Raw genomic sequence first — 14,597 nt, 5'->3', positions numbered from 1 at the left:
TAAGAAAATGTGCACATTTTGCTTTGAAATACAAATTTTTTATTTCAGAAACAAAAACTATATATTGTCTAAGAATATCATTTTGGCACGGGTGAGCATGATCATGTCAAGGAGGACCCGAATATGTTATGAATAGCTGCCAAAATCCCATGGGCAGAGCTTTCACTTGCCTTAACAAGCAGTCACACACCTATAGATGCACACATGCATTCACCTACATGTAAGTACGAATGCACATGCTCTCTATCTCCCTTTCTCTCTCTCTCTCTCTCTCTCTCTCTCACTCTCTCTCTATCTCTATCACACACGCACACAATGTGATTGGCATGAAAGGCTTGATTAGGGCCATCCCATCACATTGTCATGTGATGCTAGATCTGCAGTTGGTGAATGAGCAGTTATGTGAAACACTCCATTACAGAGCCCAATTTCATTTTTAAATTTCCCCAGCATGAGCAAGATCAAAGATGGAAGATAGGTACACTTAAAAAATGAAAAGTAGTGGCATTTTGACATCTGACATTCTGCCTCAATTTGAATCCACTTATTTACTGGTAGGCAACAGATTGGCCTGGTTAACACAATTGCAATTGTAGTTATGTGGAATTATGTCATGCCACATGCTGCACTAGAATAGCCAATTGACCAAAGATGCAGGAAACCTCAAGCGTGGTGTCTTAAAGAAGTTAAGCTGAGAGTCTACTGAAACACCAAGTACACTGTATAATGGGAGAAGTTGGAGTCAAATTAGGCACCAACATTTTTCTCCTTCTCTGACAGTGGCAAAGCGATAATGTAAAGATGTGGTGGGTGTGGACTACCATTTCAGTGTTTTCAGCTTCTAACCTAGACCCAGTTTTAGTTCTCCTAAGGACAACTGTCTACTGTCTCAAGTTTGTTTAGGAATGGTAGCATCTTTGACTAACCTTATGAAGAGAATTAAGCCAGATCAGGAGTTCTTAACTTTTCAATCAATCAACCAAACACACTTTATCCTCTTATATCACATAATAATCACAAAAGCACACTAAAAAAACTCATAAAAGAATCATAGCATGCTTGTTATCAATCACTGTTAAGAGGAGATCGTTTCAGTAATTTGTATTGTAGTTTACAGTAAAATTGATTTCCTAAATTTAAAAACATTCTTTAAAAACAATAAAACAGATGTAATTATAAGTTCATCTTCCAGTGATTGTAAAACCAGGAAAGCGGGGCGACATTGCCTTCCTTAGACCCATTTTCCAACAGATACAATTTACAAAAAAATAATGCATGGATGGTCAACTGGTTCGAGAGGTCATCACATGGGCATTTGCACAGATCCCTGGACCAATCATTCTGTCCTGGGAATAAAATTGGCCTATAGATAGTTCCCAAATGAAAAGGTGTTAACAGGAATCTACTATAGTCTCCTATGGACATCCCTAAGTAGGGCTGGATTTTAAAGGTAGTTAAAATGGAGTATTGAGCTTGAACTGTAGCCTTTTTTTAATTCTACCCCTCTTCTGAGATCTTCCACAAAAGACAAACATTTATTTTTAAAATCCTTCTTCGATATGGAGCCTATTGAAGTTGGGTCAGTAAAATACTCAGGATGACCTATATTGAACATAAACTTTCTAATATATTCCAGCCATTTTTTATTCTTAACCCCCTCTAGCTTGAGACAGTCCATTAGAATGTGTTGGTTTAACGTTGTCTGGTCTGTGGTCCAAATCCTATACAACTACATAGCTAGTTGAATTTTTTATAAAATCTGTAAGATAAGTAATGCCTAGTTCCTTATGGCAAATAAAAGAGGAAGTGCTAACTGGAAGGGTCAATAAATATCTCAGGAACCTATTCTCTATGATCTGCAGGGCTGTCGCGTCCTCATAGCCCCATATATCTGCACCATAAATAGCAGTTGCTACACAGTTAGCATTTTATATTTGTAGTAATTCTATTGGGGCCCTTTTGCCAATTTTCCTACTAAAATTTGTTAAAGCGACTACGGCTTTAAAAAATAATAGCCTCCTCGCTTTAACCGTCTGAGACCACGTCCCCATTCTGTCAAATATTATTCCAAGATAGGAGAATGTGTCTGAACTTTTATTTTTATTTGAGTTTAGAACAAAAGGCAGGGTTTTACTACTACTGGTCCCGCACTTCATCACATATGTATTTGGGATGTTAACATTCAGGCCTAAGTTGGACATGTACTTAGCGAAGCTACAAATGACCCTCTGTAAAGCTATCGGAGTGCGGGCCGTTAGCAACGCATCATCTGCATACATCAATGCAGGGATTGGGCGGTTACCTATTAGGGGTAGATCCTGACACTCTTCCACAATCGACCTTCCCAGGTCATTTATGTATAACGTAAATAAGAAGGGGGCGAGGATGCTGCCTTGAGGCACTCCTCGCATCACATCAAAGTGTTTGGTTCATTTCCCGCCTTCCCCAATACTGACAGTTGCGTTGGCCCCTTGATACAACTGCACTAGAAAAGGAATTATAGGTGGAGGCACTCCCAAATTTTCTAGAATTTTCCAAAGCTTTTCATGGATAACGCAATCAAACGCAGCGGATACATCCATGAAGGCCAGGAAAAGTCTACCCCTTTTTGCCCCTATATATTTGCCAATGAACATGTTCAGATTCAGGCCTTGCCCTACCGTCCCTTGTCCCTTACGGAAAGCGTATTGGAAATCGCTAATGATCGAATGCTCCTCAGCCCAATCTTGAAGCCTTGTTAGGAGAACTCTGCCGATTACTTTAACTGTAGAATCAAGCAATGATATTGGCCTGTAATTGGCTGGATTGGATCTGTCCCCTTTTTTAAAAATAGGGACCAATATAGATTCTGTCAGGATGGAATAGGACCTATCTTGATACATGCATTGATAACTTGGGTTAGGATGGGGCCCCACAATTCTATGTTGAATTTAAAAAGGTCCACGGTGATGACATCGGGCCCTGGTGCCTTCTCCCTGCTGCTTAGGGAAATGGCCGATATAACTCCATCTAGATCGAATCTTAGATTAGAGGAATTAGTTAATGGCTCTAGGTCTAAGCTTAGTACGGGGATTCCTTTGTTAGGGGAAGCAGAGTGGGGTTTATTGAATACTTTTGAATAATGTTCCATCTATTCTGCCTCGCTAATGGCTATCTCTATAAAGGCCCCAACTCCACTCACCAGGAATGGTGAATTAGCTGCCTTCCAGAGGGCAGAACAATCTTTAAGTTCTGAGGCTGAATGCAAAGCACGCCACGCCTAGTTTTTTAACTCCTTCTTCCTTTCTTTCAGGGTGCGACTATATTCTCTTCGTACCCCTGCAATCTCTGGGCTTTTTTTATTATTTTATGTAGGGATTTTTTTATTGGGAGTGGGCTTTAGTGCATTTTGAATTGAACCACCCACACTTGTGACCCGGATTTTTATTAGAGTTTATTGATAAAGCCTTTTTAATGTGCCCTGCGATAGCTGAGAAGCCCTCTAAGCATGCCTACTGGTCACTAAAATAAAATCAATTGTCGAGAAGGTACCGCGCCCATTGAACGTTGGTTTAAAGGGAACCGGGGAAGGGCATAAATCATTAGCAAAGTCTAGATCTAATTCAAACAAATTGTTATTTAGCATCTCACCGTAATGGGTATGAACAAAATGGGTAAAATAGGAATTTTTATCGAATCCAATACCACAAGGACCCCCGTCCACATGATTCCATAGCATACAGTTGAAATCCCCGCCCCAGACAATAATCAAATCCTTTGAAGCAGAGGCCTAAATATTCTGTAAATTATACATTAGTAACCTTAAAACCCCTTCTATCTGGTCACGGGGAATGTTATTATAAAGATTCAGTAATGTGGTGCATAATAATTTATCTGTGTCAAATAACAAACACTTTTCTATATCCAATAAACCTTCTGTATTACCCTCGTCCTCTGAAACCCAAATATGAGTTCTCAGTACAGGGAACAGAGGCCCACATGCATCATTGTGTCTTTTTGCATTTCTTAATTTGCGAAAAATAAGGAATCGCAAATTAAGAAATGCAAAATGATATGCATCAATATTTTCGGTATTCTTGTGGGATTCGGTAAAAATCGCATTTTTTACCGAATCCTAAAGAAATACCGATTTCTTAACTTAATTTTCGCAATTTCCATTGATTCCTATGGGCCAAAAGGCCCATAGGAGTCAATGGAAATTGCGAGTGGCAGTTAGAAAATTTCATGGGTGCAGGGGGGGGTCCAAAGGACCCCCCCATGCACCCCTGAAATGTACTTTTCAGCATAAGTTACATACACACATGTCCTAAGGACATGTGTGTGTGTAACTTTACAGTTTAAAAAATGCATTTTTGTGCATATTTAATCAATTTCGCAATTTACCACGAAGTTGAACTTCGTGGTAATTTGCACTTCCAATTTTAAAAAAAGCATATTTTTCTACAATGATGCATAGCATTTAAGAAATCGCACAATTGCGATTTCTTAAATGCTAATGCAATTTTAGAAATCGTAAAAAAGATGCGACTTCTAAAATGGCATGATGCATCCCAACAAGCACTTTTGCATTCGCAAACGGCCGATTTTAAGGAATCGCACCGTCTGCGACTGCAAAAATGCTTGATGCATGTGGGCCAGTATGACCTAATCAAGCAAGTAAAGGGGTGGTCTTCAGTCAATTAGGCTGTGATGATGTAGAAGTTCACATTTTGTTCTTCATTTGAAATTTTTTAATGCGAAAACAGAAATGTTCCCACCTAGAAGGAATGTCAGCTTCTTCCCTTCTAATGGGAAGACAAAGCTGAAATGTATTTGCTGAGCTCTAGTCCTCTAAACCCCTGAAATGGTGGCAAAACACTACCAGCGCTGCCAGACGCCAAGTGCTGATAATCTTCTGCAAGTTGGATACAATGATCATTAGAATCTTATCCTATTTTAGGATTGACTCCTCTTGCCACAATTTACGATTTCCTCTATGTAAAGTGTAGCTGTTTCTTTTAGGGTTTCCACTCCCCACGCACTGTCATCCTATGGATTTGTTATGTCACTGCCTCAATTTAAGACAACTCTCAGCTGAGTTTTGTTGTATTATGGGGTAAACCTTTCAGCTTCCAAGAACCCTCAGCGAAAAAGGTAGGTGGGGTACTGGCTTATTTAGAAGTCTCTGCTGGTTTCACTATTTTACCTCTGGCATGGTTGGTATTATTGTAGCGTTTACAAAATATGTAAAATGTAAAAATATTGTAAAAAAAGTATTCTTGATAATTATTGTTTTTAATGATTCATAGAATCTTAATGATTAACTTATGATGTTGCACTTGAAACAAATTACCTAGGTCACTTTGGAGTGTAAATAATGCTATGAAAAGTTATCCCACATATTTGTGTAATATACCAACATTTTTAAAATAGATGTAATTTCTGGTGTTCTACTCAACTTGCTGCTGCCATTGCTCCTCCCAATCAGTGTATAACTACAAAGTCATCTCTCCCCGGCAATACAGCTGGATTGGAGAAACCTAAGTGTGCATGTGTGGTTGGCCAGCCTACAACAGCCGGCCAAACACACAAGCACACTTAGAAGTACACCAACCATTCCTGCTCCCACTCCCATGGCACTGGCCTTGACCCTCCCACCACAGGCTGGCTGAGCCAGCAGCTGAAAAACAAAACAATGATAAAATATTGTTTTATATTTCAGCTGCTGGCTCTGAGCCAGTAGGGCACCGCTCCTCCGCCATTGCAGAGGAGCCTCCCCTTGAACCCTAACATTGATCATTCCATGCTGAATTTGCAGAACCTCTTAATAGCTTTTGTGATTTGTCTATAAAACCTTTGGGTTTCTTTCGCTATTCCCTGGGTGATTTTACATTTTCCTCCAAGGATCTGTTCATTTTGCTTAGGACTTGCTATTGGGATTCTGTCAGTACTCTTTATGAATTTGATACTTAGAATTTTTTACTTAGGTTCTGCCTAACTACAGTTTATTAGGTTTATGAATTGTCATCCCTCTGTACTTCTGTAATTGGGCCTTCATCGCATTTCATGCATTTTTCTATGTCTCACATTTTGAAAATTCTGTAACAAATTCACTATTTGTCCAATTTTTGCTCTACAACTCAGCTGTTTAAGTTTTCAAGAGTGTCATTTATTTACCTCTGCTAAGTTGTATGTTCCTGACGAGCAGTTAAGTCTCCAACCACTAGATCAACTGGATACACCAGAGCTGAATTATTTAGGTAAAATGAGGGTGATAACAAACTGGGGTTGTGGATATTATTAGGGTTCTGTTCCCATTGTATCACTTTTTGTTGTTGTCTCATGAATGTTTTTATGTTCATTGAACCATTTTCAGAGAGCCACTAGAGTATCCCTTGCTGTTGCTGTACTGAGGGAAGCCTCAAATGTGAGGCCAATTTCCTTTTGGAAATATGTCCAGTTCTTTGTGAACATGCACAGAAGCAAGGGTGGGGACTACTTTTAGTGCTTGGACAGCACAGCAGGTTCCAGTAACAGGAAAACAACTCAACATTTCACTCAAGTATTTGGAAATAACATACATGGGATTCTGAAGAAGGAAAAGTCATAGGAAAAACAAACAATTTAATGTAGGTTTTTGAGGGGCCTGAATATTCTAGGAGGATACAGTACGCCGTAAATTTCTAACCTTCAGAGCTGGTTGTGCAATTTCTTGTGTTGCCTAATTTCTTTTGGTACATACATTTATAACATCAGTTCTCCCTTTCCCTGAATCTCGCTCCAGGTATTTGCTGTGGCTCTTTAATATACGAGATGCTCTCCTCAAAAATGTCCTTACAACCATATTTAGCAGGTTTAATCAGAAGTACTGTATTCAGTTCATAATGCTGATTCATTTTCTAAGTAATGAGCTCTGACAAGGCCACAGAAAAAGCATGGGGTAACTTATTTGATGAAAGATTTTAATATTGGTGCTTAGAAAATTTCCAAACAGTAATCATAAATAAAGTTTCACATTTTAAATATATGGTTAGTCAGGAAGGCACTGGTTTGAATATCACAAGTGGTATAGCATTCCAGCAAGTTTCATGCGATTCCTGAACACACACTTTCCAGTGCTGCGCAGAGCTGGTGAGGTATGTTGACTCTGAGTGCTGTACACATCACTTCTTGCATCCACCCTGGTGGGATGGCTTCTGCTGGTCCTGGCAAGGCTCGGGCGGGCAAGGGTTGCAGGGTTTCACTGGAAAGGAGTGGTATGTGGTTAATACATATGAAATCTTATTAAATGGTCAATTTGCATTGACTTTGTTATAAACAGTGACCGTAGCACTCTTGTTGTGTGAGTTAATGCAGAACCCGTACAGTTTCACCTAGTTATTGTTACAAATTATATTAAACAATTATTTTAAAAAATCATTGTACTGGGAGTGCTCCAGTTGGCAAAATTCTATTTGCATGGAGCGCTGAAAATCCATACCTCATAACTGATAGATGATTAAACAAACACAAGTGCTTTCGCATTAACCTAACCATGTACTAATTCACATTATTACTTTATTTCATATTGCATATCATAACAAATAGACCTCCATGTGGAAAAGGTAAATTTAAAAAATCTATTTAATTATAATTTACATTTAGGAAACTGCAGCACAAGTTGATAATGTGAAATAGGTGATTGACAGTTTATCAACATGACAGTTGTGGTGCATCTTCCATACCTGGCTCAGGACACTTTGGGGCCTGGTCCTGGCACTGCTGAACTACCCGGTCCTGGCACTGTTGAACTGGTGTACAGGCTGAAATTAATAGTAAGAACAATTTATAAAATGAGCTGAAAATCAAATAGGTCATCTCTGTATTTTCTCAAAAACGTTAAAATCTGTTGAATGTTTCAGCATTTATGGACTTCATTACATGGTCCCCTTTACCAGGGGCATTGGCAACCACAGGGACAGAGTTATAGGAGAATTTAAAGCCACAGCCTGAGGTTCTCCTTAGGACTGAAGAATTATCATAGGAATCAGCAATTCTGGGTTCTATTCCCCCAGTAATTCCCATTTTTCTCTGCAGCATCACCCAGGGATGTTTGCATCTTTCAGCAGTTGCACACTCAGGGTGATACTAAGCAGATAATTGTGTTCTCCCGGTTCGCATAATGCCGGTTAAGGCAGCAACTTTCAGGACTAGCCCCCTCGGAATTAGAGAGGGATCTTAATGAGACTATGAAATATAAAACACATTAATTCAGGGTATTAAATTGATCATTTCACAGATCAAGAAACTGACTGGAAAAGCCAAACTTTACCCAATTGATATGTTACCACCCAGTAGAGAACACAAGGTAGTACCTGCATTGATGATACACAATGCAGAGGCCAACCCTGATATCCTAGAGCTTTGAAATTCACAAGTGATATATTAAGAAAAGGCAATTTTATGATGAATTATACAAATGTAATTTGTTGTTAAATGTAAAGGAAAGAAAACAAGTACATCATTTGTACACTCTGAAAGAGGGATGTACTCTACTGGTTAAAATTGTTGGATTCCTGCATAATTATGGATTTCTATGGCTCAATATGATGTTGGGGCTCCATTTAGTCTTACCGTTTACACAGGAAGTAAGATAGATGGCTTACACTGTGTGTACTTAAGTATTGGATAGCAGGTAAATGGTTTGACACATCAGGCTTTAAAACATAAATAATAAACTAGCTTCGGGCGAATGGTCTTGAAAAGCAAAAAATGAATGTTTAGCAGACCACTATTCTATGGCCTCCTGTCTGTCACTGTAATGTCCCTGGGAAATTCTACCATCCCCAAGGGTTGATGGTAGAATTTTCAGTGAAATTTCCCAACTGATACTGCAGATCCCTGTCAGTTTGGTGGCCCTATTGTGAAACTCAAAAGAGCCCCACAAATGTTTTCAAACTGATTGTAAAATGCATATACAGTTAACAATTTCAAACACTTTTTCTAATCAAATGTATCAGTCTAGATAAAGCAAATTTAAAGTTCCAAAATATTTACCTACATACTGAATATAGATGTTAATTTTGAGTGCTTCGTCATCCAGCTTGCAGTTTCCATGATTGGTGTAACACAATATATGGTTTATAGTCTATCCCCTGTTTTAATCCAATACATAATACATCGTCTAAGAGGTTGTGTTTGCTCTCACCCCATGCCTAATTCCCACACATTATTGCGTGTCATTACTGTATTTATCTTTCATCCCTCCTTCTGGGAGACCCCTCCCTCGAGTTGCCATTATTACTCAGAGATTGAACACCCTTTCAGTACTCCAGCTCCCAGCTCTACAAGTCTCATCACACAGTCCTGTATGTACAGCTTCACCTGCAGTTGTATACGTTGATCTTTCTGCTGTATCAGTACATTCCGAGGTACATCAGCAGAGAAACATCTACACAGTCTTTCAGTGCATCAGCATATTTCATGCAATGCCTGCCTACGTCACTGATGCGGTGTCATTGAAGAACATTGCTAATAGCTAATTAGTGCAGCAAAACACAGGTATTGTTTAGCACTCTCCTCTGAATCAAATATATGTAATTAAGAAAGTGCTGTTGCTGGCATTACTTACGTTCCTGGCAGGGTTCTGGCTGGCACGGCTCCGGGCACTGGGGCTGTTGCTGGTGCTGCTGGTGGTGTCCTCCGCCCTTGGCAGACATGGTTCTTTCAGGCTGTGTGGGCACGATCCGCTCTCAAAGGAAAACTGGAGCAGCAATTCTATGATCTGTGCCTGCTCTATCTCAAGAAGGTGATTATATACCCCACGCAGAGCCCCACCCATGAGTTATGGGCAGTATTCATCATGAAACTGACTCAATCGTGATGTGGTAAGACGAATAATGAGCATGGAACAAATTAGACATATCTAAATGATGGCATCCTTTTCCGTCATGCAGGGCATTTCCCTGTGTAGCATTCCCTGCCACACCTTGAAAATAAAAACTTAAAACGTGCTGCACAGTTTAGGATTAGGACATTAAATGTTGTCACATATATTCTGCATGATTTTTGTAAGAAATTAGGGTGTACAATCAGTGATGAGATTATATCCAAAGTATTTCATTTCCCTGTGTAGCATTCCATGCCACACCTTGAAAATAAAAACTTAAAACGTGCTGCACAGTTTAGGGTTAGGAAATTATATATTGTCACATATATTCTGCATGATTTTTGTAAGAAAGGAGGGTGTACAATGAGTGATGAGATTATATCCAAAATATTTCATTTCCTGGTTGACTTGACCCAAACTCCAGTTCTTTGGTGACGAGCAATAAGGTTCTTTAAGTGGACAACTTGCCCATGGGTTTAGTATTGTCACAGAAATTTAGAATTTCTAAGAAATCTCTGTGGGACAGAAAACCAGGTGGTTGTGAAGTTCTAAAGATGGGTGACTTTCATATTTTTAATATATTTTCCAAAGGCATCTGAGCTTGGTGCCGTGCGAATCTAGTGAAGTATTAAAAAAGAGAGATAGGCAGCTTTAACACTCTTTGACAACATGAAACCACTGCCGCCGCCATGAGGGGCAGTGGGTGTCCAGCTCTGCTCTGTCCCCATTCTAAACAGCACTTTTAGTGTGCTGTCCTTCCACACTGCATGTTTGCTCCTGCCTTTCTCCCCACTCCGTGATCCTGTGGGAAGGATGTGGACCTCCATTGAGAGATACAACTGGACGTTTTGTTGTGTATACCCTGCCCAATGGACATCCAGCAGCAAAAAACCCTTCTTAGAAACAGCAGATTAACTTCACCTTTGTTGAATGGCAGGCAGATTGAGGATACCTCATGCAATTTGGCCAGTGCTATATGTACTGACTTTATCTGCTATTACTGAAAATCCATTTTCCTTTTCTTAACTACCACTAATAGTGATAGCAATTCCAGAATAAAACGCATTAAAATCAGCAACTTTGCTCAAAGACTCTTAAGAAAGTGCCCCGCTGGAATGTTGAGGTACATACTGAAAACAACAGGCAGAGCACAATTCTACTAACAATTGCTTTTTAATATAGGCTTATAGCCCCCGAGTAGAGGGCTATACTGGTCATTAAAGGCCTGCTCCATCAGGGCAAGGGCCTTTAGCAAGGGAGTTAGACTTTAATGCCAGTATAGCCCAGATACGGAGGGCAATAAGGCTATTAAAACATTCCACCACTAAAAAACAGAATGTTCTAACAAATAAAACAAAGGCCTCACGGAGCCCAAGGGGGGTGAAATTCCCTCGGGCTCTGTGAGGCCTTGTTCACAGCAACAGCTGTGAAGGACAACATTGTAATATTGGAGCTCCATGTTTCTACCAGCCATTAGAAGCACGTAGCACACCATTGTTTTCAATGGACCTCCCAACAGTCCAATGTCCAAACTATTATTATGAACCTCTCTGGATTTTGTCACACAATTGCTGGTGGTGGTGTCCTCCACCCTTAGCAGACATGCTTCTCTCGACATGGCATGATCGGCTCTTGTGAAACACGGGATATTCTCTGGTCTGTTCTGCCTATATCCCAAAGGTGGATTTTGGTACCTGGCCAGACAATCTCCCTGAGGGGATAGTGCAATAATCTGCAAGAACCAGAGCCAAAGTGAAAGGATGAACAAGGAGTATAACATAAATGACACATACATACAATAGAAGTTATAATGCGCACAGCTGCATCCGAAGACCCGTCCCAGTGCTAGTGGCTTTAAAGTAAAACAAGCAGTTGATCGAACCCAGAACGGGAGGCCTGAATATCAAACAGATAGGTCTTCAGAAGTTTACAGAAAACATTTTCGGTGAGGGCAAAGTGAAGAGTCGATGTCAAAGAGATCCAGAGTTTGGCAGTTAAGAAGTAAAAGGAGCAACCAACTTTTCTTGACTTGCTGACCCTAGGTTCACATAGAAGTTTTTGTCCATTGGAGAATAGTGATCTCTCCTGATGGTAGGGATGCAATCTTTTTCCTAGATAGCAGGGCCATTCTTGGTCGCACACTCTGTAGGCAAATGTTAGGTTTTCAAATAGGATATGGCTAACAATGAGCATCCAATGAAAACTGCACAAGGGGCAATGACAGAGGAGTGAGAGGAATCTTCAAAATCAGCCAATCTGCAGCATTTGGAATAATCTGCATGTGGTGAAGCAGATACGATGGTAGACCTAGGTAGAGGCTTTTTGCAAAATCAAGTTTTGAGGTTACCAGGGCATGAATGATGGATTTATGGTTTTCCTCAGGAATCAAGTGGATCATCTTCCTGACCGATTTCCAGCATGAGGAAACAGCTGTCTGAGACAGCTCTAACATGAGGTTCATAAGATAGATTGGAATCAAATTTTCCCCCGAGATTTCTTACCACAGGTGAAGGGGGGAGAGGAACCTCAGAAGGTGTTCAATTGACTGGTCACTGTAAGTGCCAAAAAATAAGTATTTCTGTTTTGTCAGAGTTCAATTTGAGGCAGCTGACATTCATCCATTCGGTGAGAGCCTTCAGACATTCCTTGAATGCAGTTGATGCTCCCATACTCTTCTACTGGATTGAGAGCATAAACTGCATGTCATTGGCATATGAGAAGACCCTTACACCCCATGCCTCCATGAAACTAGCCAGAGAGACCAAATGGATATTAAAAAGAGTCAGACTCAGGGTAGGTCCCTGTAATTAGGCCTGGGCAGTGAACTTCGCTTCGTTCGTGGAGTTTGCTGAGTTTTCTGCACTCCACACTCCACGGAGCTCACAGAGTGCAGAAAATTCCGCTTCGCGATGTGCAGCGGAGTTTTTTCCCCACTCGCGATCGTCAAAGGTAAGTTCACAATCGCGAACAGTAAGTTCTACCCAATTTCTACCCAAGCAGCAGGAATACCAGCACAAACTGCAGTTCGTACAGCACTCCGACACTCGCAGAAGTCTTTTTGTAACTTTGCAGAGTTTTGCGTAGCAAAACTCCGCAAACTACCCCCAGGCCTGCCTGTAAAACCCCTTGCTTTACTGGTTTGGTGGAGGATGTAAAAGGGGGGAAAAAGACCATTTACAATCTGCCGTCGAGATACGACACATATTTTGGCAATGCTGTTCTCCCTTCGTCCAGGCAGGGCCATTCCATGTGTATCATTCCATACCACACCTTAAAAAAAAACTACTTAAGCAAGGCACACAGTTTGCAAATAGGAAATTGTATATTGTGAAATATGTTGCGAATGATTTCTGTATTAATGTAGTAATGAGGGAGGTAGAACAATGGATGTGATTATATCCTAAATATTTCCTGGTTGACATGACTCGAACTACAGTTTTATGGTGAGTAGCTATCAGATTCTCACAGTGGACAACTTGGCCATGGATTATGAGGTGTTGCAATCTGTGCCTGAAACTCGAACTGAATATTCTAAATATGTCTTGCATCGATTTCACTTCTCTCACCATATTTCATGGGCATCTTATTTCTCTTACGTGTGGCACTCCTACAGGAAAGATAGGGTGAATATGCTGGTAAATTTTAGAATAATTATCTGATAAAAATGTGTCTGTTTCCGTTGCTAAAACTCACCTTTCCGTGCAACTAAGATTGCATCCTGATCTCTTATTTCTAAGTAATTGTCGAAAAAGAAACCTGAATGAGAGAAACATTTTCTATTACACTAAAAAGTCTAGTTTTTATCCTAAAGATGTATCATTTTTAAAGGAAAGCCACAGGCAAAGCACTATTGTAATAACAATTGCTTTTTAATTATAATGAAGAGCTTGTAACACAGATTTGTTTTTGCATGTTGGAATAAAGCAAAGCCTAAATAGGGATCTTAAAGTTCGTGATTGCACTATGACCATTCATTGTTCAGATATTCTCTTTATGACTTGTATTTCTATGTGTAACCGGCATTTACATTCTCTATTTCTCTATTCTTTTGTCTCCATTCTTCTGTAGAGGAATGGGAGTTTAATTTCTATGACCAATTATATCTTTGAAGAGCTATCTAAATGTCTGGAGGAAGGCCAATTTAAGCTAGTGATATGTGTTTGTAGAGGCAATAGTCTGGGGTGAAATATTAAAAGTGGAAATGCTGGCGGAACATATCCAGGTCCAAATTATTACACTAGCTGCCTTAAACTGGAAAACAAAAAAAAGGGGGCAATTCACAGTGCAAAGGGGATGGTCCCAATGGGAAGAGCCAATGACAAACTGCCACTGGCCAAAAGTGGTCTCAGGAACTGAGTGCAGCAGTGATTTTTAGCCTTGGGGAGGTCCTCATGCAGCATGCTTGTGGTATCTCCAAAAGGGACACTACTTAAGTAATTTACCCTAGCAGGATGTGTGTAGTGTCCGAAAGAACAACTAAGAGTGAACTACTCACAGAAAGGCAGGTGCAATAACAATCACTGGGTCCTTGTCCCTAATGCTAGTGGGAATGACGTTGCCAGCCAATAAACCTTAGATGGTAGACAAACAGAACTCATCAGTGAGAGGCTCTGGCTTTACTGAGGTTTCAATGTGTTCATCTGATGCTGCATCAGCAGAGTGGAAGACAGTTGTGTTCTCTATGAAAGATCACTGCACTTGGTGCAGGGAGTATTCATGGGCTTTCCCCTTCCAGCAAGCTTAAGAGTTA

General features: G+C 40.2%; 1 long non-coding RNA gene across 1 annotated transcript in view; it reads right to left on the bottom strand.

The window, feature by feature from the left end:
• Window positions 1-6,924: 6,924 nt before the first annotated feature.
• LOC144754943 (uncharacterized) overlaps window positions 6,925-14,597 on the bottom strand; it is an 875,965-nt gene continuing 868,292 nt past the window's right edge. The window contains exons 2-3 of the long non-coding RNA XR_013594811.1: window positions 7,704-7,781; window positions 6,925-7,222 (exon numbers count right to left, since the gene is read on the bottom strand). This is a non-coding gene — a long non-coding RNA (uncharacterized LOC144754943). The remainder of the gene's footprint in view (window positions 7,223-7,703; window positions 7,782-14,597) is intronic.

This window comes from Lissotriton helveticus, chromosome 5_1 (assembly GCF_964261635.1).
Source record: "Lissotriton helveticus chromosome 5_1, aLisHel1.1, whole genome shotgun sequence".
NCBI lineage: Eukaryota > Metazoa > Chordata > Amphibia > Caudata > Salamandridae > Lissotriton > Lissotriton helveticus.
Note: the sequence above shows the minus strand (reverse complement) of the source record. Positions and strands in the feature narration are given on the sequence as shown.